Raw genomic sequence first — 22,880 nt, 5'->3', positions numbered from 1 at the left:
TGCAAGATACTTCGCTAAGCAGACGACACACAGATATACAGTGCATTTCTTTAATGTCCCCCACCCCATTTTTTGAACGAGTCAACTCAAACTTTGTTATAATGAAATCAATGCCTGAAAACTTACTTTATTTTGAAATGAAATTGAAGATGAACTTTTAAGCTGACGACTGGGCGCCATCTTTTTGAAGCTCCTGACAAATGCTTTACAACCCTAGAATATGAGGTCAATATCTTCAACTACTACAAAATAGCGGAACTTTTAATAATAACCTGAATACATTGACATTTAACTACATAATACGAGGTAATAAGCTTGAGGTCAGTTCAAAAGATGCTCGAAATGGTTACCTTGAACTTCTTGTCATATGAAGAGCCTATCCGATATTTCACGAACACAGCAACGTCAATATCTCTACAAATATATTTATTAACCTCTGCCGTAGAGCAGGGGTCTCCAAACTACGGCCCGCGGGCCAAATCCGGCCCGCCAGTGTCATCAATCCGGCCCGCGACAGCCAATGATTACTGTCATCAATCTGGCCCGCGACAGCCAATGATTACCTAATTGTTGTTACTATTGCTGTGGTAAGTTGAAGAAGAAAACACATAATGATAATTACTCGGTTTTATTTACTTGCAAGGTGAAACTTAACGACAGAAATGGTGACAAAGAAAACTTAACTTGAGTATCTAAGTTTAAACATATTAATAACTAACAAATAATTGAAATGAATCACAGTAAAACAAAAACACTGATGAGATTTATGTAATTGTGATTTTCCACCGACAATACTTTGTGGATCAACTTTACTTGTACCAATTATCAAAAGAGATTACACAAGTAAGTAGTACCAAAAACAGAAAACAACCAACGAGCAAATTTATGCAAATTATCAAATTGTTCCAGTGGAAGACTCTTATGAAATTGTAACAAAGATGAATTTTGATATTTGTTCTTGAGCACCGTAAATCAATAATTTCCATTTGGACTTCCGGAGCCAGGGTTTCAATGTCAGAATCAAAAGGATTTTGAAAAAGCTTAATTTCATTCGCAATGACATCAAAATCTGAAAAACGAGTATCAAAATTTATCTTCAAAGCACTCAAAGTTTCGATTGCAAAATTGACGGGAAATTCAGTCTCTGTAGTGTGGCTGAATAATTCACATGTTTCAATGTGTGTGAAACATTTTTTACGTAATTGCGATTGAAATAGTATTATTTTCTGCCTGAAGGATTTGATATTGGTGTATAAATCAGGGAGAAGCTGATTTTCTCCTTGCAATCTCAAATTCAGTTCGTTCATATGATTTGTCAAATCGACATAGAAGGCTAACTTCCACATCCATTCACTATTTTCTAAATCGGCAAAAGGGCGCTGCTTCTCATTTAAAAAAATTTTGATCTCTGCTCGAAGTTCAAAAAAGCGCTTAAGGACTTTTTCGCAACTAAGCCAGCGTACGACAGTATGATATGGTAAATCATTTTCTCCAATCTGTTGAATAAACTCGCGGAATTGTCGGGGATTCAGCCCAGTGGATCTGATGAAGTTAACAACTGATATGACTGGTTTTAGAACTTCAGACATATCCAAACATTTTCCGCACAAGGACTGTTGATGAGTGATACAATGTAAGACTGATGGTTTTGAACCACCATCATTTTTTACAACCTTTGACACAAGTGCAACCATTCCTTTATTTTTACCATACATATTTTTGTCTCCATCAGTTGTTATAGATTTCAAAATTTCTCCATCGAAGGTTCTTTTTATTATTGGTATTTTCAACTCTCTTAAAAATATCAGCCCCAGTTGTCGTGCCATGAATACTATCAATATCAAGAAGTTCTTCATACACTTCATAGCTTTTATTTACTCCGCGAATAAAAATCAACACCTGAGCAGTATCTGACACATCCGTTGACTCATCCAATGCTAGAGAAAACCACTCATGATCTCCATTTTTGTCAGACAGTTGAGATGATATATTTTCTGCGATGTCTTGCACCCTCCGAGCCACGATGTTTACTGACAAACTGGCACTTTTAAATAAATTTACCTTTTCGGGGCATATTTCTTCGGCTACTGCAATCAAGCATACTCTTATCATTTCTCAATCGTTGAATGGTTTGCCACGTTTTCCGATTTCAAGAGCCACACGAAAGCTGGCGCGAATTGCAGACTCTTGTTCAGTATTAGCTTTGGTAAACAAAGATTGCTGCGATTTGAGTCCGCGTTTCAAAGCTTCAAATTTTTCCTTCCGCAAACTTCCTGTATACTTGGAGTAACTTTGAAAATGTTTCGATTCATAGTGTCGTTTAATGTTATAGTCTTTGAGAACTGCTATGGTTTCATTACAAATTAAACATAGCGCCTTATTACTGGACTCAATCACAAAATACTGAAAGCATCTCCATCAAGAAGGAGAAGAACTTTGCTTTCTTTGTTTGGCTTCACAATATCAATGAAGTGACGAAGCCACTTTTCAACAGATCTGAATCTATCCATCCGCTCTCTGACACATCAACTAAACTACCAGCACACAACAGTTGTATGACACCTCTTTCTCCACTAGATATCGACCCTAGAGCACGTTTCCCCTTCTCAGCTATCACCTTCTGACATTTGTTTTGTACGGTGCTTACGCCTGTTTCGTCAATGTTAAAAATAGTAGTTGCATCAATTTTATTTTCATCAATAGTATTTTTCAAAATGTCAAAGAATTCTTTGACATTGTCTTTAGAAAACCCTTGTGCCTTTGCCAAGGATGTAGCCTGAGGCTCACGAAGGGAGATGTCCTTGAAACGTTCCATGAAGTTGTAATACCATTTTTACCAGCGATCTGTTTAGAGTTTTCGACTCGGAAATCGACTACTTTAAATTTCAAAGTTTAATCACCCATGTTGGAAAAATTCAGTTGAGAACTTTTTTCTGGGGTGATCAATTGTTATGATTGTAAGAATAAGTAACTGAAAAACTACCAGTGAAAAATAATATGCAGACGCCTATGTCGCCATATTATTTTTTGCTGTTCCAATTGGTATTAGAAATACTATACCTAATACCCTAAACTCCCTAAAAACTGATCTTGTAGCCAATAATAGCGTCATAGAATTTAAATACGAAGGTTGAATACTGTATAGATATTTATTTATCAGATATTCATATGTAGATGCATATATTTCATGTTTCTGTATATATATTTTTTTGTCAGTTTCACATTTTTGATATTTCCAAAAATTTTTATGCATTTGTCAAGGTAAAATCAAGGTAATTACCAATATAGCGTCAAAAAACGAAATTCAATAGTTCTCGTTTCTGTCGAATATTTCAAAAACAACCACTGCTAAACTCAATCAGAAAAGAGAATATTTTAATTCCCCAAAATAGGGCAAAATTGTCCAATTTAACCAACTCTGCAGCTCTAAAAGTTACGGTGAATCACATCATCAGTCACTAACCACCATATAGTAACACCATGGTCTTTTTTTGTTTGGGTTTTCGTCTTCGGAAATATTATTTTAATTAATAAAGATATAGTATACCATATCTATACGTATTACTTTATACTTGGTATACAAGATATAACTGATTAATTTTATTCATTCAAACACTGTTCTACAGGTTACACTCAACTACAGAACAGGGATATGAATCAAATTAAAATACAATACAAGTACAATAAGTTATAAGACGAAAACAATACATATTGAATTAGCTGAAGTAAGAAGACCTAATCTCAGAGATGGAACAGTAAAAAATGTCGAGCTGACAATTGCTGAATTGCATTTGACAGACATGTTATGCAGAGGTGAACGTTTCAGAATATTTGTATACGTGGTGTTGGTAGATAAAACGGATTATCCACTCTAGAGGTTGGTCTAGGTAGTAGTTTTTGCAGAATATGTGAGTCAACAATCAAATTATTAATCAGTTTAAAAAGAAAAATTGTGGAGTAACAATCACGACGGCAACTCAAGCTATTCATAGCATGTCTAGCTAGCAATGCATCATGGGGAAATCCAATTGGTGGATAGATATTGTCTGATCTATAGGAGAGGAGTTTTAGGAAACGACGTACTGATTTAACTTTCTCTCTGTATACAACTGATGAGATGGATTCCAGATTATGGATACGTAGGTATTCTAATTTTGATCTGACGAAAGCATAGTATGAGGTTTTCGATGTAGATGGATCCGAGAAATCTCTGGAAATTCGTGCAATGAATCCATGCAACATGTTTTCAGCAGAATCGCTTCAATGTGTGGCACATAGGAAAGATAGCGAAGGAAACACCTAGATCGGTGAATGTGAGAGACCGTTGAAGTGGAATATCGCTTACTAAATATTGATATGAAAATGGATGATTTTTTAGTGTGTACCTACCTACGTCATTAGATCTACACGCGTTTAAAGAAAGATTGTCGCGAAAACACCATTGCTCGACACGTTTCAGATTGAGGGAGAGTTGAAGACAGTCCTCGATGCCATTGATCTCACAATATAATTTCAGGTGATTCGCATATATCAAACAGTTATACTAGGTTGCCTTTCATGTTTTGGGATTTGGCAACTCTAGTGTTGCAATCTGATAGCTGACAGCTCTATCGTAAAGTTGGACATTTTTGAGCTTATAACTATTCAGAACGTTTTGGCATGAGCGCGCTATTTGTGTTGTTTACAGTAACTTAAAAGATTCATCTCGGCCCGAAAATGGAATCAAATCGTGAACATTTTCGTGCGATTATTTTTCAAAACTTTCGTCGTGTATCAACTCAGCAACAGTGCATGGATGAACTTAATTCATTTTTTGGCGATGAAGCTTCATCAAGGACCAGTGTTTATCGATGGTATGATGAATTCAATCGTGGTCGTAGTTCTCTCCAAGACGAATTTCGTGAAGGTCGTCCAAAATCAGTTGTTGTTCCGAAAACCATTAATGGTGTGCGCGAACTGATATTGCAAGATCGTCATATGACCTATCGTGAGATTGAGACAACCTTAGGCATTAGTGGGACCAGCATACATTCAATATTACATAAACATTTGACTGTCAAAAAAATTTGTTCGCGTTGGATCCCACACAATTTGTCAATCGCTCAAAAAAAGGCTTGTGTTGATTGGTCGAAGGAAATGATCAAAAAATACGATCGCGGTGCTTCTAAACACGTCTATGACATCGTGACAGGTGATGAATCGTGGATTTATGCGTATATGACCCGAAAATAAACAGCAATCGACTGTATTGGTGTTTCAAGATGAGTCAAATCCAAAAAATTGTTCGCGCACGAAACACTTCCAAGCAAATGGTCGCATGTTTTTTCGGAAAAACTGGAAATGTCGCAACCGTACCACTAGAACAACGCAGAACAGTAAATTTTGAGTGGTACACAACCATTTGTTTGCCAGTTGTCTTCCAAGAAATCAGGAAAACCAACCGCCGAAGACGGATCACTCTTCACCACGACAATGCTAGCTCTCACACATCGGCTCAAACAACTGCATTTTTGAGCACCCAAAAAATCGATTTGATGAGTCATCCGCCGTATAGTCCTGACTTGGCACCGAATGACTTCTTTTTATTCCCGCACATAAAAAACTAACTGAGAGGTCAACGTTTTTCAACACCTGAGAAGCGGTTGATGCATTCAGAATGCATGTTTTGGAGATACCTCAATCAGAGTGCCAAAAGTGCTTAGAGAATTGGTTCAAACGCATGCAAAAGTGTATAGATCTTCATGGGGAATATTTTGAAAAACAATAAAATGATTTTTGATGATTAGGGGAGAGTGGGGTCAATTGTAACAATTTTGACAACGTACGATTTTGCTCGCAAATTAAATATTATATTTTGATCAAACGAAGCTCTACTGATAAAAATAAGCATTCTTTATTAAGGTTAAAATATGTATTTAACTGAAATCAAACACTTTTCGAATTTAACACGTCTATTATGTATTTGAGTCAAATGTTACAATTGTACCCATAAGGGGGTCAGTTGTAACAGCTTTAGGGACAATTGTAACGCAATAAAAAATGTCAATAAAAAATACAAAAAAAAACATATATTCAGGTAAAACATTGGGTTAAATGTATGTAAAAAAGTAACTAAACTTGGTGATATTTAGATAACAATACAACTAAACTAACAACTAATCTTTACAATTCAAACAATAAAAATACAAATCATCTACATTGTCTGCACACTCTTCATGACACCATGATTTACAATCTATGTATTTAATCCAAACTTCTCCGTTATTGTCATGACTGTATGGTTTCAGACAGTAGAGACAAAACGCTTCATCTTCGTCCCCGGATGAAGTTTCTATTTGCTTTTTGTTTGCTTTGTCTTTGTTTCCTTTTGCGGATAAGTTTCTCTTTACTTTACGTGCCTTAGATTCATTTCTTTTAGCCAATTCTTCTTCTAGAGCTTGTGTTTCCGGCGTTTCTGTTAAAATAGCTGATTTGCGTTTTTTTCTACCTTTAATGATTTTTTTGGTAAAATTAGCTTTAGGATATGGTCGAATCTCCAACAATATATCCTTGGATGTATTAAGCACCTGAATTTTTTTTGAAGTGGAAGCTAGGGGTTGATCATCGACTTTCTGACAGAGCCATCAGACTATCCCTCGAAGTGGACGCTTCCACGTGCGCGTCAAGGTTCGGTTTATCAAGGATCTGGTTATCACCTGCTTGGGAAATGGCCAAATCTATATTACACAGTTCAGATTTTGAAATGTTTTTTGTGAGAACCATATCAGCTGTTGAAGTTGAAGCTACTGCTTCCATTTCTTGGGTTGAAACGTTACTATTTAGAGGCCGATAAGTTACCGAACAAAGAGCAAATTCGGATTCGTCAAAAACGTTTCTGTTGAATATTGTTATTTGAATATTTGAATATTGTTAGGTGTTGTGGCTGATGGCACTGATTTTGCTACAATTCCTGGCAGATCGTATATGGTCAAACTTTCTCCAGAATGATTTTTTAACCAAGCATCCATAGCAGTATTTAGGTAACTCTTAAATGGCCCATAAACGCTCCTATATAATGACTGAAGTTTATGGGAAGTATGCGGGGGGAAAGATAATAACACTATCCCGTTTTCCCTGCAATAGTCGGTAGGTATCGTCGGTAGGTAAATATGAGAGTCGTGGTTATATAAAACTAGTAAAACTCTATTATCTTCAGAAGGTTTGGAAAACTTAGAAAAATGTTTAATAAAGTATAAAAATGTTTCATTATCCATCCAACCACTACCACTCGCTGCTGCAATAGAACCTGGTGGGGTGCTATTAAAAAAAAAAGATGTATACTTCTTTCTTGGGAAAATGAAATGTGGTAGAATTGAATTTCCCAGTGCATTAACGGCTATACAAACAGTAATTAACGTTCTCATTCAATACCTTATTATGTGGATGATAACCCATCATCGTTGGAGCAATACCTTCGTGTTTTATCTTTTTAGCATATCTATGCAGAGTAACATGGCAAATATTCAATGATCTAGCAGCTTCCCTGACAATTAAACCATTATCACTTACGAGAACTATAGCTGCTTTCCTTTGGTCATCTGTTGGACCCCTAGAGGTTTGTCTTTTTCAATATCGAGGCATATTTATTGTTTCTGAAATGGATCGTTTTGGTTGCGCAAAAGCATAGAAGAACAGACCTTGCAACGTGACAATTTCTGTTGATCGTTCAAATCGTAAGGCACCACTTTTCGAGCTTTACGGCCTTTCCAAAACGTTTTAAACCATCAAAAACCGCATGGGAGCTGCGGCTCAGTTCTTCCACTATCCCACGCACGTTTCGTGATGGGTCAGCTTCCAACAGAGTCCTCAAATCCTCTTCCTGTATTACTGTGGGTCGATCATTTTGAGGCTCATCTTCGAGGTTGAAATATCCAGGACAAAATTTCGCATTCTAAAGTCGAACAGTGAGTTTCATTAACACGATCATATTCAAATGCCTGATTTGGCCGCTTCGGCAGTGCTTTGGTTGGTGAAGGTTGGTGAAAGGTTCGATTGGGTGGAAGATATTCAAGACAGGATTAATGGTAAAGCTTTGAACTTAGATAACATGGACGTAGAAAAATAAAACGTCCATGTTAGATACCTACGAAGAGAAAGTGAGGGTTATCAGGAAACATTACATTTTTGAAAATAAGTTGTAAAGTTGTTTCAAATGCACCCCAGGTTGCTGGTGTTTACGTTGCTACCTTCAAATTGAAGTAGACGAATACAGATTTCTGCGTTATTGTGAAAAAAGTCAAGTTGGAAAGACTATCGAACATGAACTATATCTAGCTGCTGTTAGTTATGTGAATCCGTTTCTGAACAATTACGGATTACAGAGACAAAAATTTATAATCTTGACCCCAATTTCCTCTCAAACCATGTAAGAACAAAACTTTTTGCCAAAAACATCTTCTGTGTAATCTAACACTAAACCTGGTATAAGTTTGAGAAAACTTTTTCAAAATACTTCTCCTCTTCATACTTCTAACTTGAAACTACCGCTGATCAAAAGTAGGTACAACTCGTTTCAAAATGGTCAACTACTTTCATAAAAGTATTCACCATCATGGTAGCTGTCCCTCAAATTTTACAACCTGGGTTTTATTACACCTATTAACCCAACTGCAAATGCCTGCATTGCCCTCCACTCATATTAAAGTACGTTCAGATCGAAGGCTGACAGTGACAGATGTGAGCGCGTGTAACTATCGCCCCAGCAATAAAACCACGCAGCAATTTCCAAAAATAAATCAGAAAACGAAATACTAACTGCATATAACAAAATGGAATGCAGAGTTCCCTCTGCTGTGCACGCTACGGCTCGTGAACGGTCGTCAGTGCTCGGATGACGTCAATAGCGATACTATGGCACGATTGGCTAGGGGCGGAGCTTATATCAGGCGGGTCGAAGACTATCGGGCTAAAACAAGCTTCTCTAGTGTACCTAAATTTCTTAACGCGGTAACACGTCGTCGCCGAAATCGCCAAAAGTACCTCAAAATTGACATATTTTCAAAATTTGAAAGTGGTTTCGTTTTCTGCATTACTCAGAGTGCCCACAGTGAAATTTTCGCGAAAATCCGAGCACGCTATCCTGGTTTAAACAGACGATGAATCCGAGAATATTTTAACATACAATTTATATCTCTATGTAGGCGATGCGACGTTGCCGGTAGATCGCTGCAACCACGTTGCCATTTTCCGAGAGGGCTTTTAACGCAATGTGCTTTGGAATGACGACTGCTTGTGACAGTTGAATGCGCAAGTTGGAGGTAACGTGATTTTTATGTCAATGCACTTTTTTGATATGGTTGAGGTTAAAACACTTTTCTCAAACATGCATGTAGAGACTTATGGTTTTATATTTATATTTTTGATTTTTGTTAATTTATACATGGATCATTGTGCTAATCTGATATCTACACTATTGATATTCAACTAAAGTTGATTGTTTTGAATACGATTAGGTAGAATAACGATTAGTTATTGCATTTGCATGTTTGTTTTTTGTACTTTGTCCTAGTCATTCTGTCTGGAATTGCTGTCAATAAATAAGTTCCAAAGGTAAGTTTGAATATTTTTCTGAGAAATGTTGAGATTATTTACTGAATGATGGATGCAATTTCGTAAAATTGGTTAGGCGAGGTCAAACTATCACAGGGTGGTATGAGAAAGACCCGTTCTTCAACAAGAGGTAGGTAACAAATTGAAAGGAGAGCGGTCCCTTTAAATTATTTCTTGGAGGGAGCGTATCACCTGCCAGTTTTGAATATGACTGACTGTTGCTGTTACTTAAGTATAATTTGTTATGTATAAAAACATAATAATCGCAAGGAAGTAGAAAATGTTTCAAGAATGAAAAAACTTTGATAATTGTGTAATGAGAAATTTATCCGTATTGAATAAATCCAGTATTTGTTATCATAATTACAGAAAGACAAAACCCAATTATTTAAGATTATTAAACAATAATAGCAAATCTTCTAAGAGAAAACTACCAAAACGTGCATCCTTTCAAAGCTAGACTAGACGGAATGTTACTATCATAACCTTTATACTGTTTACATAACTCTGTCTACTGGCACCTAGAAATGCCAAATTACCATAAAGAATAAATCTGGACAAGACTTTTTAATTGCAACTTCCCATGAAACAAAGCAGCTCCCTGTAGGCGAACGAAGTTACGATATGCTTCCCAATAAATAAACAATTGCGGCATAAGAAACAGCTCAAGTTCTTTTATTTACAATATATCATGTCACGCTAACATTATTTCGAGGCGTGTTGCGTCTCTTTCTATCCTTCGACGGCGTGCAACTTTCTCGCTCAAGCTTTATCGAGACCGCTGTCTTCGTTTTTTAAATCATTTGTAATGGCAAAGTGTGTCTCACTTAAATTATACGTTGGTCTCTATCAGCGCTGTTGTTTTGTCTCCATCTCTCTTCCACGTCTCGCACACTAACGCATCTGTCTCTCATTTTGGAGCGGTTATTGGTAGGAGCGCCGTCTCTTTCCAACCAGGCATTCGACTGCTTCCTTCTCGCTTTATTGAATTTCCGTAGTATCTGATGCACAGCCGAGGGCTTAGTTAGAGTATTTCTATGATATTCGGTTGAACACTTTATCTCTTTCTGCTGCTTTGGAATGTTCATCGTTCTCTGTTTATTCACGAAGGGGTGCAAACTAAAAAATATTACCAAGGGAATCGCTGGCTGTTATGTTCACTGATGAAATCCAGGGTCGTTTTTCGAGGGGAGACTTTGTTATAGTAATTAGTCCTGGAACCAGAACGAATTCTAGCAATAAATAACTTTCAAATTGGTTTAACTGCTTCAGATAATCAGGTTTATGAAAGATTATTTTGGTAAAATAATTTGTTGGAGGTCTAATGTTGCTAGATCACTGAGTTTCATCATCAACAATCTTGTAAAGGTGTGAGAGTTGTGATAAACGATACAGTGAGTATCGTAACTATTTGTTTTGACGATAATCAAGATGAAATATGTAAAAAGTCAGTCTACTCAATTGCACCATAGCCCGAACTTCCAATGAAAAAGATTATGGCCCCTGGACTAGTGAGATAAACCACATTTATTACCCAGGCAATATTTTTAGGGATAAGTCACCTTTGATTTATGGAATTGAGATGACTATCGCTTTCAGTGTGGGAGATGAACAATTAGATACGCCTACACAGCCGCTTGCTTCCAACATTCATCTTGCTTTTTCAATTTTGAATTTTTTTATACTGTCCGGAGATTATGTGTTATGGCTCTTATGTTTCTTATTACTTTCTAATCTTTCTAGCTAGATCCACCTTCATTAACATCCGATCTCGTCTCATGTCATGGCCTAAGCTTGGTGGAGACTCTTCAAGCTCTCTAAACCCCTTTCACAACTATACAACCAGAAATGCATGTTACAAAGACATGGTGTTTTAAAATTTCTCGAAAAAACACCAGGGACTTAGGAATCTACATTTTATCAGACAAACGAAGCTCTGAAGTCATATACATTTGAGTCTAATAGACTTGGCACTGCAAAAACTGCAACTCCTGTTATAAGAAATGTATAAAACAAGAAATTTTTGGGATAAAGTGCTTGTTTATATATAGTTGATCAGCCTCTCTTGTCTGATAAGTTTCAAGATTGGGTTTCTTACAGGAAACTCCCAAACATTTTACTAAATAACCAAGTGAGTAGAATGAGTAGATTGAAAATGAGAGTTAATGCTATTACCACTATGCCACCTAAAGTGAAACTCTTGAGGGAGACCATTTTTAGCCCCAAAGAAGTTCAAGGTCCTTTTGATATCCAGAAACTGCGTCCAGTAAACAGAAGTATTTATTAAGATTCCGCGCCTCAGCTAGAAGAGGTTTATGTACAAATGACCTCATTGCAGAGAAGAGTTACTTCTCATTTATATTTATATTAGCTTCCTGTTCTCAACAGATCTTATTACCAACTATCAAAAATCTGTTAATCAGATGTCGCCCCACTCAGAAATCGGAACTTGTGCTTGCTAAGTATTAACGAGGTCCTTTCAACGTACGATTCTTATAAAACTCCATACTTCAAGAATTCAAGCAGATAAACCATGATATATTGGTATCAATACCCCTATCAAATAATATACCACCAATTCTCTATATTGAAAGAATCAAAACGAGAAAATTCTCTTTCGATAAATAGAAAGTCGACATGAGTACTAAAAACGTCGAGAACAGAAACACTCAGAACCCTTTTTCTCAAGGATGGTGGTTGGTGAATGACATCCTGCATCCCCAGTTGATTTAATCTTCCCGTAATTATAATTCGATTTATGTTGACATATCTGACTAACGAGTGGGGTAACATTTCTTCCTGTAATTATGCAGGAACACATTTTCACTTCACATCAATTTTCACAAAAAAACAAATTGCACTTCCAAACACATATTGGTTCATAGACAGTTTGGATTCAGTTCTCAAAGATACACAGTGATGTGCGACAAATCTGTTGCACAATTAGGCTTCTTGATCGATCGTGACAGTTAAACTCAACAAGAATATGACTTTAGCTTCAGAGCATCTTCAGTTAATATAATTTCCTCGTATTACAATTCGATTCACTTTGCAATACATGACTGACGAGGAGCTCCTAAAGGACATTACAAAAATGTATTGACATGGTTATTTGAGCAAGGCTGACTGAAAATAAATATTGCAACAAAAATAGAAGAGTTGAGTGAGAAGAATATGAAAAATTGACAAAGGAAAAGCCGATGCAAAACTTAGGTCACTAGATAATAGTGAGGTTGTTATTATATCAAGAGACAACAGAAATGTCACCGTAAAAAGGAAAGATTTTGTTGGTGCAATTGAAAACAATTGAACTGATTTTGTCAAATATTTCGAAATTGAAGTAAATATATGGCAAGTTCCTAGATGAGGATGATATCTGAAGGTTGGGAACAAATTCAAACTCAATCACAGATAAACCGGGATACAGGAAAACAATGTGTTGCAAAACTAGGCTTTCCGTAGATCAACAAATGTGGTATATATTTTTGTCTTCCTGAAATCATCCAGTGGAACTAGGTAACTAGACAAAATTAGAGAACATCATAGTGTTCCAATAACAAACTGGACTGTTCTTGCTGATCAACCATAGATTTTATCCCGAATAAGGTTGTGATGTAGGAAACTGCACATCAGAAGAAAACAGGTCTTCCCTCGGTCAGTGCAAAGAGAAGAAATGATGCAAAATTTCGAAGACCTCTGTATATTCCTGAATTATGAGATAGGGCCTTATCGAATCTGATGGTGTAATGATCGCAGGTGAAACCGTTGGCTAACAAGACAGTAAAGTTTTCATTTTGATTTTGGTTGAATGACGAAGAGACTGAACTATTTTTTTCGCTTGGATCAATATATGAGCTGGATAAAACTATCAAGGCATATAACACAACAATGTGAAATATTCAATAGATAAATGATATTATTATTATCGGAAAATATAGTCAGGTAAACGGCAAACAAGATCAATAGAAGTGATAGCTGTGTCTCTAGAGAAAATGAAATAAATGGAAATAACTGGTGAAGGAGAGCCATACAAATCATTTACTCAATGGATAGTAAGTGGGATAAATAGGATTGGAAGAAGTTTACAATGAATCCGAACTTATATCGTAACAATCTCAACTTGGATGACAAAAAACGATTCGAAAATAGCTTTCTGCAGCTCTCAGCTGCATATCAGATTACCAATTTCTTCAGATAAAAAGCAGATACATTCTTGTGGCTGCAATGTGAAAATTCATGAGCTTTTTCTTCGTCACTGAACTGCATTGCAGAATGAATTTCTTATTGACCTTATTGTCAAACTGACCATTTCAGGAAAAGATTGTGGATGTTCCTACAAATCGAAATACGAATGTAACAGTTTTAACTACTTTTGTTAACCGTCTAAGTAACCCATTATAACAAATAAGTGAATGCTTTCACATATGAAACCGAGAAATCAATCTTCAGATAGAAAATATGTTGACGAACTCAACCAATGCGCGGAGGGTCGAACTCTTACAGCTATTTCTAGAATCCTAAAACACCGGTTGACAGATTTGAACCACATTTTAGGGCGCTACATAATATTACAGATATATTTTTGCAGCTGTCTTTTCTCAGATATAAAATTCATGCCTTCCTTCTGAACAGGGACAACTTGCTGCAACTGATCGATATTAATTATAATCCACAATCTAGTTGAACAGAGAAAGTTGAGTGATAACCGTATACGTTTCTGCAGCAAAATGCATGTCCATTAGAATGTGTACATTGATATAGTTAAAGTAGCACAATGGAATATTCATGAGCTGATTGAATTAGCGGGTAACGACAAAATCAATAGAGTGAGTGATGATGGAGGTAGGAAGGAATAGGTCGAGTTTCGATCGGACGTTATATAATCTAGATGTGAGTAGTCAAAGTGTACACTAACATGGAATTATTGTTTCGTAAATGGAATGGAATTACATCCCATAGCTGACTCGCTATTAGATGGGTGTTGCATGTTTGAACAAGAAAATACCTACAATCAATGGTCAAGTGGAAGAAGCTCGATTACAACCAAGTATTACGGCTCCATATCGATTATGAATATATTAGACAGTTGATGAACTGAAGAACAAAACAACTGTTGGTATTATAGGTGTATCGGTGGCTGGGAAATAGCCTGCACAAAAACATATTCATATACATATTTTTTCACTCCTCCAAAGAATTTTTGGACAAAGAATATTGAAAGATTTGAACACAAAATAGAGATCTGTCACGCAGGGTTGTAATGGGCCAACATTTTTGGCATATCACAAGATTGAAAGACAGAACTCCAACAGTCTCATAATTGCGGTTCTTTGTGCAAATTGCAACCAGGTATACATTGGCCAAACTGGCAGATTTCTTAGAGATAGGATCACTTCTCATAAAGCAGGCATCAAAAACAGCAAAACTAGTTTTGCACAACACACCATCGACTTAGACCATGACTTTGCATATGACAGTGGGCAATATCTTATAGATAACTCAAACATAGTTGAAAAAAAGTCTTTGGAAATGACCAACATCTGACCAATTTGTGATTTGTAGAAATGGTAAATAATGAAAGTATTATTATGATTCATGATGTTCTTTTTTACATGATTTGCAAAATGCAGACATATGGAAGTTCTCAGTAGTATTGACGATATATATGTTCAAAAAAGAAGGAATGCTCTTGCTCACTCATCTTTTTTTTTTCGTAATTATTTGGCCAAAAACAACACCGTGATCGTGCCTCAGCCACCGTATTCACCAGATTTGGTCAACTGCGACTATTTCCTGTTCAAGGTCAAGGACATTATAAAAAGTGCATATCACAACTACCTCAAGGATTGGAAAAAATGCTGGCACAAGGAGGGGGACCAAGGGGGATAACTTTGAAGAGGACAAAATATACATTGATGAATAAATGAATACTTTTTGAGAACAATAAAAATTCGCTTTAGTTTTTATCAGACCTCGTATAGTTACTTACTACATTCAGACAAAAGAAATGAACTATGGCCTACGATGAAAAAACTTTTTTACTTAAAACACCTTATTATTCTGTTTTTTAGGGTGATACATCCAAATATGACGCTTATTAAGCCGTATCACGTACCTTTTGCACATTTGCACATCTATGTATGAAATTTTTTGAATTATTACAGAATTCAACAGCTTATACAGACTAAAAGAAAATAACTTGGCAGTTGGAACTAGCATATATGTGTGCAAGAAGGTGTGATCAAAGAGTTTGGTGTTGAATACAAAAAACAAGACTGTTGGCTGTTTATTGATTCTTCCAAAACTAGTTTAAAAGCTGTTTTATTACACTTTAGAAACACTTATGCATCTATACCTGTTGGCCATTCTGTACATTAGAAAGAGACCTATGAAAACCTAGAAATAGCGTTGGCTCATGGCTCATGGTTGGATCATATGTAGTAATTTGAAAGTAACATGTACGCTTCTTGGTCAGCAAGGCGGTTTTACCAAATTTCCATGTTTTTGTGTGAATGGGACAGTAGAGCAATGGATCAACATTGGTGCAGAAAGAACCGGCTGTGAGGGAGTCTTTAAAACCCGGCGAGAATAACATTCTCCACAAAAACCTTGTAGATCTTAGAAACATTCTCTTACCATCTCTACATATAAAGTTAGGCCTCATGAAACAGTTTGTAAAGGCATTGCCTAAAGATGGACCTTGTTTCAAGTATCTCTGTCAGAAATTTCCAAATCTTTCAGAGGCTAAACTTAAAGAAGGCGTCTTTGTAGGACCCGACATTCGAAAAATGATGTTCGACGTAAACTTTGAAACCACAATGACCATACACGAGAAAGGAGCATGGGTATTCTTCAAGCAAGTTGTTACAAAATTCTTAGGAAATGCAAACGACCCAGAATATCGTACCATTGTAGCTAACATGTTGAATAATTTTAAGAAACTATATATTATACTATAATATATTGTGGATTTTTCAAATGTTTTCCATGAATTTCGAAAAACAAGTATCAGAAACGTAAGAAACAGAACCAGAAACTTTTTTTTTGATAAAAAATGACTTGTAAGCTTCACTTTCATTGTATTATTTTCGTGAAATCATTCAAAAATGTTTGGTGCAAAATTATTACCCTATCGAAAAAGTCTGATTTCTACAGTCAGACGTCACAAGTAATTCTAGAAATCTTTCACTTTCAGTCCAGTTCTTTTGAATTCATGCAAAATGTCGTCAACAATAATAAGTGAGGGTATTACCTTCTACATTCAATAGACTACCACCCTGTGATTTCACATTTCACTTGAAGATTAGGAAGGTTTCTGCTTTTGTTAACTTTCACAAAAGAAGTACCGTTGAAAACCTTGAACATGTGGTTCAAATTGTTTATAAGTACACCATTTTGGTCAGACTGTAAAGATTTTCGAAAGATTTCTTATATTACAAATTGTTTTGCTCTATCAATGAAAATATTGATAGCTATTATCCATCTGAAATGCATCATTTCCAGGATATAATTCAACACTATTCGTTGTCATTTAATTTTCAGGCAAAACGACTACCAAAGTTTGTGAGAAAATTATTATTAATTCTACGTTAACTGTAATGCTGTGCATAGATATTTTTTTTTTAGTTCCTTGGATTTTTCGGAAAAATATAAAAAACATTCTGAAATTCATGAGCCTATAAACTTTCAAAAACTCTCTATCTCTCTATAAAGACTATCAAATATCCACTTAAAATGGCGATATCTTTATACGTAACAAAAAGGGAGGTTTATTTTAGATATAATTATTTTGTCAATGTTCAGTGGTTTTGTAAATATGAATCAGAAATGAAAGATATTTTCAAGAATTCAGGTGACTACTTCCTTTTAGAATATTTTCAGAATATGATCCAATCAACCATAATCTTTGGAGAAAATCTAGCAAGTATATAACTGGGAGTAAAGTCATAGGCAGATACATCTATCAATCAATACTAAATTTTCCTGAGACTTTTTACAAGCATGGAAATCGTCTCATACAATAAATAAAAGGAGGAGTTGAAAAATCAAGTGATAAATTATGGGTACTTATCCCTTTGCTGAAACTTATGATGATACTATTTAAAATATACATGGATATAACAGTTAAATTTTGTAATTCACTGAATAACTGCTCACAAGAATCACATTTTTTTATAACACATGGCTCTTAACATCTCTTTTTAAGTCAATTCAATCTGCTACAGTTACCGTAGCAGACTAAGTATCTAATAATTTCTAAGATTCCAAATAAAGAAACTATGTTTGGATAATATAGGAGGGGATTCGAGTATTTTTGTGTCAAATCTAGTAAAGATTTCATTTTCAATGGAAACATAAGCACAATCAACTAATGAAATCAGAAAATGATATCAAAAATAAGTCTTAATACTTTTTTTGAATTTTATTCAAATACAAGGAACTTTTGAAAGAAACGACATATCTAAAGTAACTCGTATGATGGCATAACAATAGCTGAGACTCAAAAGCAAAATCTTTCTCCAAACCTGTATGCAACTAAGACCATATTTCTTTAGTCTAGAATATTGTTGTGGGGCATAGGTGATAGACTAGAAGAGAGAATGGAAGCAAGAGGTAGAATATGCTGGAAATATTCGTAGAGATGACGAAGTATGTAGGGTGTTTCAAATTAAGTCGACACCATTGCCAACTTCGTTATTATTGATGCTACGAATTCGGTTAAATTAGCAACCTACATACATACAAGTTTACTAGGAAAAATATTCTACAGTAAATCCAAGAACGTTCTAAAACATGAATGACTGTTGATTACTGAAGACGCCCCTAAATTATCAATAATCAGAGAACAAACATTTACAAATATCCTATAAACTGCAAATTGTATCCAAATTCTAGGAAGGGAAGATACTAGTCGCCTGAAATTTAAAAATAAATGGTTAGCTATAATAGCTTTGAATAACAGCTGATGAGATTTTCAGACTAACAGATATACCTCATTGATATTTCTATAAAATATTGGGGATATCAATCACAATGAATAATTTATTAACGCAGTCTACCAACAATGCTGTGTCAATATTGATCCCAGATAAGATAATGACTACTCAATGATCCTCTTACTTCCGCTCATTCAGTAGTTTGCATTTTCAATCTCGAGATCTCTTATCTGTTAGGTTATGGATGAAAAGTGAAGCTTGGCTATATATTAATAATTACTGAAAACCGCCACGTCATACTTGATCACATCGAATAATGAGTAGGAACTTCGTACTTGATAAGATGTACTTTTCAACGTACTTTTTAAATGAAGTGAATTTGCAACAACAAAATAGTAAGCAGAATATCCCTCTGTGAATCAAAAGTGCTAACAGATGTTCAAAAATGCTAACTTTAAAAATGGTATCACATTTGTTGATTCCCGAGCAGAAGAAGGTAAAAAACCTCAACCAGTTTATCAATTAATTGAATTGCTAGGTTCTTCTATCTCATTGCAAAACTGTTACCAAATCCAAGGTTCCACCTGTCCAGAAGCAACTGCTACAAGAGCAACAATAGCTACTGATAAGTGAAATTTCAAAAATCTAAAAATCGACTTTGAAAATATTCCAAATGTTTACCGCAAAGTAAAAATCGAAAAGATGTTAATCTTAATCTTCGTTAGGACTTGGCGTTTCTGGTCTAACACTTCGTTTATATAGATTGCTTCAACTATTGTCTTCAAGGATCGAGATTGTCTAAAATCTTTCTACGGCGTCATGTCAAGCTTTTCAATTCAATTGTCCATACATTAGCAACTAACTAACATTTCCAACAAGAGTTTACATGTGATAGAAAGGATCGAGAAGAAATTTACAAGTGCAGGACACTAATCAAGTCAAATTTACCTCTGAAAAAAGCAAGACTTCAAGTTTTCTATGTAGCAGAACTTGATATAAACAATATCAGGACACACAATTTCACAGACAGCGTCGATTATTCAGGTGAAGGATAAATTATATAGCAATATATCAATGTAACATATTCACAAGGAGCAATGAGGTTTCGGGATTCCTGAATATTACACACAATTTTGAAAATCTACATCATCCTAGAGTGATAGGAAATTTTTTTGTTTAACCGCCTGCTTTTATCAGTTATTTCATTGTAAAATAATAAGACATAAGATCTTGACTGCGTAAATGCTTTTAAAACACTTTTTCAAAGATCTGATTCCAAATACCACGTGTTAATTATTAGTGAAAAATATTTAAAAAATCAAAATTGTTCAAGGACTCCAACACCTTGCGAAGCCTTAAAAAAACTCATTGCATAAGTGCTTTGCTTTCAAGCTGTAAAATTAGTACACATTTTTCACTACTTCAATTATTGACAAAATATAACCTTTGTTGAAATGGCTTAGGACTGTCATCTCTAGCATCTTGAGCTAAACCTTTGCCCTTCGTATATAATCGATCTCTTGAAATTTATTTCGTCCTTGAATTGAATGCTTGGAGAGATGTCTACGTTTCAGCGTTCTCTAACCTGAATTGGGGAGACATACCTACCTCTTGCCAAATATTTTTGTGAGAATTTCGTCGCAATAGTTTCCATGTCGAGGTATATAGAAAGTCGTACTGACACAGTGTTAATTATTTAGAAAAAAAAGGAAATAAAGTTGGAGTACCACAAGGTTCCATTTTGGGACCGTTACTATTTTCAGTACATATCAATGATATGAAAGCAGCTCTGCAACATAGCTTGCTAGTACTCTATGTTGATGATACCACTTTTTAAAACAGTAATGATAACATGAATAACTTAGAAGCCGTAATGATGAAAGCAATGTCTGATTCAGTAGAACAATTCACAGCTGAAAAACTTAAAGTTTTCAATTCACAACCTAGTTTATATAGAGTTTTTAGGTAAGCTAGAAGGCGAGGGATTATAGGGGTTGCTAAACTTAAAAATTCAAGAGTGGAGACCTACATTGGTCGAGTTGCTCGTTTAGGGGTATATATTTCGGGTTTTTATTCGATTCATTAATTTCTATGGCTTCCAACAAATTCATTTCCTATCCTTTATTACATATGTGTATGATTTTGAGGTGATCCTTACTTATCTTGTGTTTTGATTTTTGTAGATCTGTTTACAAATTTGTTTTTCCGTTAACCAGCTGTCGCATCCCTACGAACGACAACCCTCAGAAGTAGAAACTAGTGCGAGCTAAGGAAATACAAAAAAAAATACAAATATATATTTGAAAATGAAAATAGTTTACAGGAGATTCTGGTACTCCTTGGCGAAGTCTAGCTCAAAGCTACTCTAACTCAACCAACAAGCACCACTCCATAATGCACGCAAACATACAAAAATAAAAGCAATTAACAGTGATGGTACCACGAAATGAGAACCGTAAATAAAATAATAATTTGTGATTACCTTCTATAGATAGTTGATGAATAATTTAATTGAATTGATCTGTTGTCTAAAAAGTAAAAGTTGACATTACTGACTATCATAGATATAATTTTTATATTTGTATTTGAATTTTCTGATATTGAATCTCTTCAATTGCTCAGGCAATGAATTATAGAGTTTTACAGCACCAAAAAGAAATGATCTCTGAAACTGTGCAGTGCGATGTTGTGGCATAGTTAATTTGTTTTTATGTCTGATGTTTCTTGAGTGAATATTTTCACGCAGAATTAGTTTTTGTATTAAAAGAGGAGAATGGGGAAGGGTGATCAATTTATCGACAAAACAACCCAAATGATGAATCATACGGTTTTTCATATTGAGCCAGCGGGAGTTTTTAAAGGCTTCAGAAATTGAATCATACTTACGAAGTCCATAAATTAGGCGGCAACAAGAATTTTGCACTTTTTGTATTCTTTTTTTATCTGAATCATATAAGTATGGCCCATATATGAAGTCACAGTAGTTGAAATGGCTTAGCACCAAACTATCACAGAGCATTCTTTTTAGAGGTTGGCTCAAAATAGAACGATTACAGTATAACAGTTTCAATGACATATAAGCTTTTTTCATTAAATTTTTAACATGACTAGTAAATCTAAGATCAGTGTCAAGCATGACCCTTAAGTTTTTAGCTGTATTGACAGGAGTCAAGATAGTATAACCTAGTTCTAAACGGAAATTGTTTTCTGCAAATTTACGATTCTTCTGCGATCCAAAGTGCATCATCATTGTTTTATTAGGATTAATTTTCAAATCATGTTCACTTGATAGCCCATTGATCAAATCAAGATCAGTGTTGAAGAGATTTTGTGCCTCAGCACACTCATCGATTTTAAAGTGCATGTATAATTGTATGTCATCAGCATACGCCTGTATTTTACATTTCTTGATGGACGAGATAATGTCAGTAGTATAAATGATGAACAATAAAGGTCCCAAAATGGAACTCTGCGGTACTCCTGATAGAATATCAAGAGGGAAGGAGTGATGACCATCAACAACAACTTTTTGAGATCGACCAAGTAAATAAGACCAGATGAGAAATAAGGCAGCACTATCAAAACCATAATATTTGAGTTTCATGCAAATGATTGATGGTATCGAATGCTTTCGAAAAATCTAGTAGTACCAGAGTGCTAATCATTCCCTTATCAAATCCCTCAACAATGTCTTGTGTAACAGTAGCAAGAGCTGTAGCCGTGCTGAAACCCTGCCTAAAACCACATTGCGATGGTGATAATAGATTATTGTTATTGAAATATTCATTAATTTGTAAATAAATAACTCTTTCAAAAATTTTACTCATGGTTGGAAGTATACTGATAATTCTGAGATCAGAATAACTAGCTGGATCATTATTCTTGGGATTGGGTTTCCCAATGGCCATTTTCCACAAGTCTGGAAAATATGAACGTTCAAAACAACAATTGATGATATGCGTAATATATTTATCTATAAACGGGCTACAAAGTTTCAACATTCTGATTGAAATATTATCAACCCCTGAAGCTTGACTTTTAATACCATTCAGGATTTCATGAATAGCTTCTTCAGTAGCGAATCGAAATGAGAAGTTATCTTGCCTGATTAAATAATTATTGCTATAAAATTCAATATTTTCATCACAATTATTAGAAACGTTTTGTACGAATTGGGCAAAATAGTTGTTTGTTGAGAGGTGTTGAGTAATGAAAATTGTTTTTTTGAACGAACATTGAGGTTAGAAAGAGCAATCCCGGTTTTGCGTGGTATTTTTTCAGAACAGACAGACTTGAGATATGTCCTTTTTTCAGTTCTAACTATTGACAAGGTATAATTTCTCAATTCTTTATACC

The 22,880-nt window shown here is 35.2% G+C and overlaps 1 protein-coding gene across 1 annotated transcript in view; it reads left to right on the top strand.

The window, feature by feature from the left end:
* Positions 1-8,953: 8,953 nt before the first annotated feature.
* Positions 8,954-22,880, top strand: part of LOC111511646 (uncharacterized) — a 63,432-nt gene continuing 49,505 nt past the window's right edge. Inside the window, exon 1 of the mRNA XM_074179933.1 lies at positions 8,954-9,296. The gene's annotated coding sequence lies outside the window, so the exon portion shown is untranslated. The remainder of the gene's footprint in view (positions 9,297-22,880) is intronic.

This window comes from Leptinotarsa decemlineata, unplaced genomic scaffold, assembly GCF_025532065.1.
Source record: "Leptinotarsa decemlineata unplaced genomic scaffold, Ldec_3_MD MMD2_P_RNA_scaffold_1, whole genome shotgun sequence".
Taxonomy (NCBI): domain Eukaryota; kingdom Metazoa; phylum Arthropoda; class Insecta; order Coleoptera; family Chrysomelidae; genus Leptinotarsa; species Leptinotarsa decemlineata.
The sequence above is the reverse complement of the archived record's forward strand: the minus strand, read 5'-3'. Positions and strand labels throughout refer to the sequence as shown.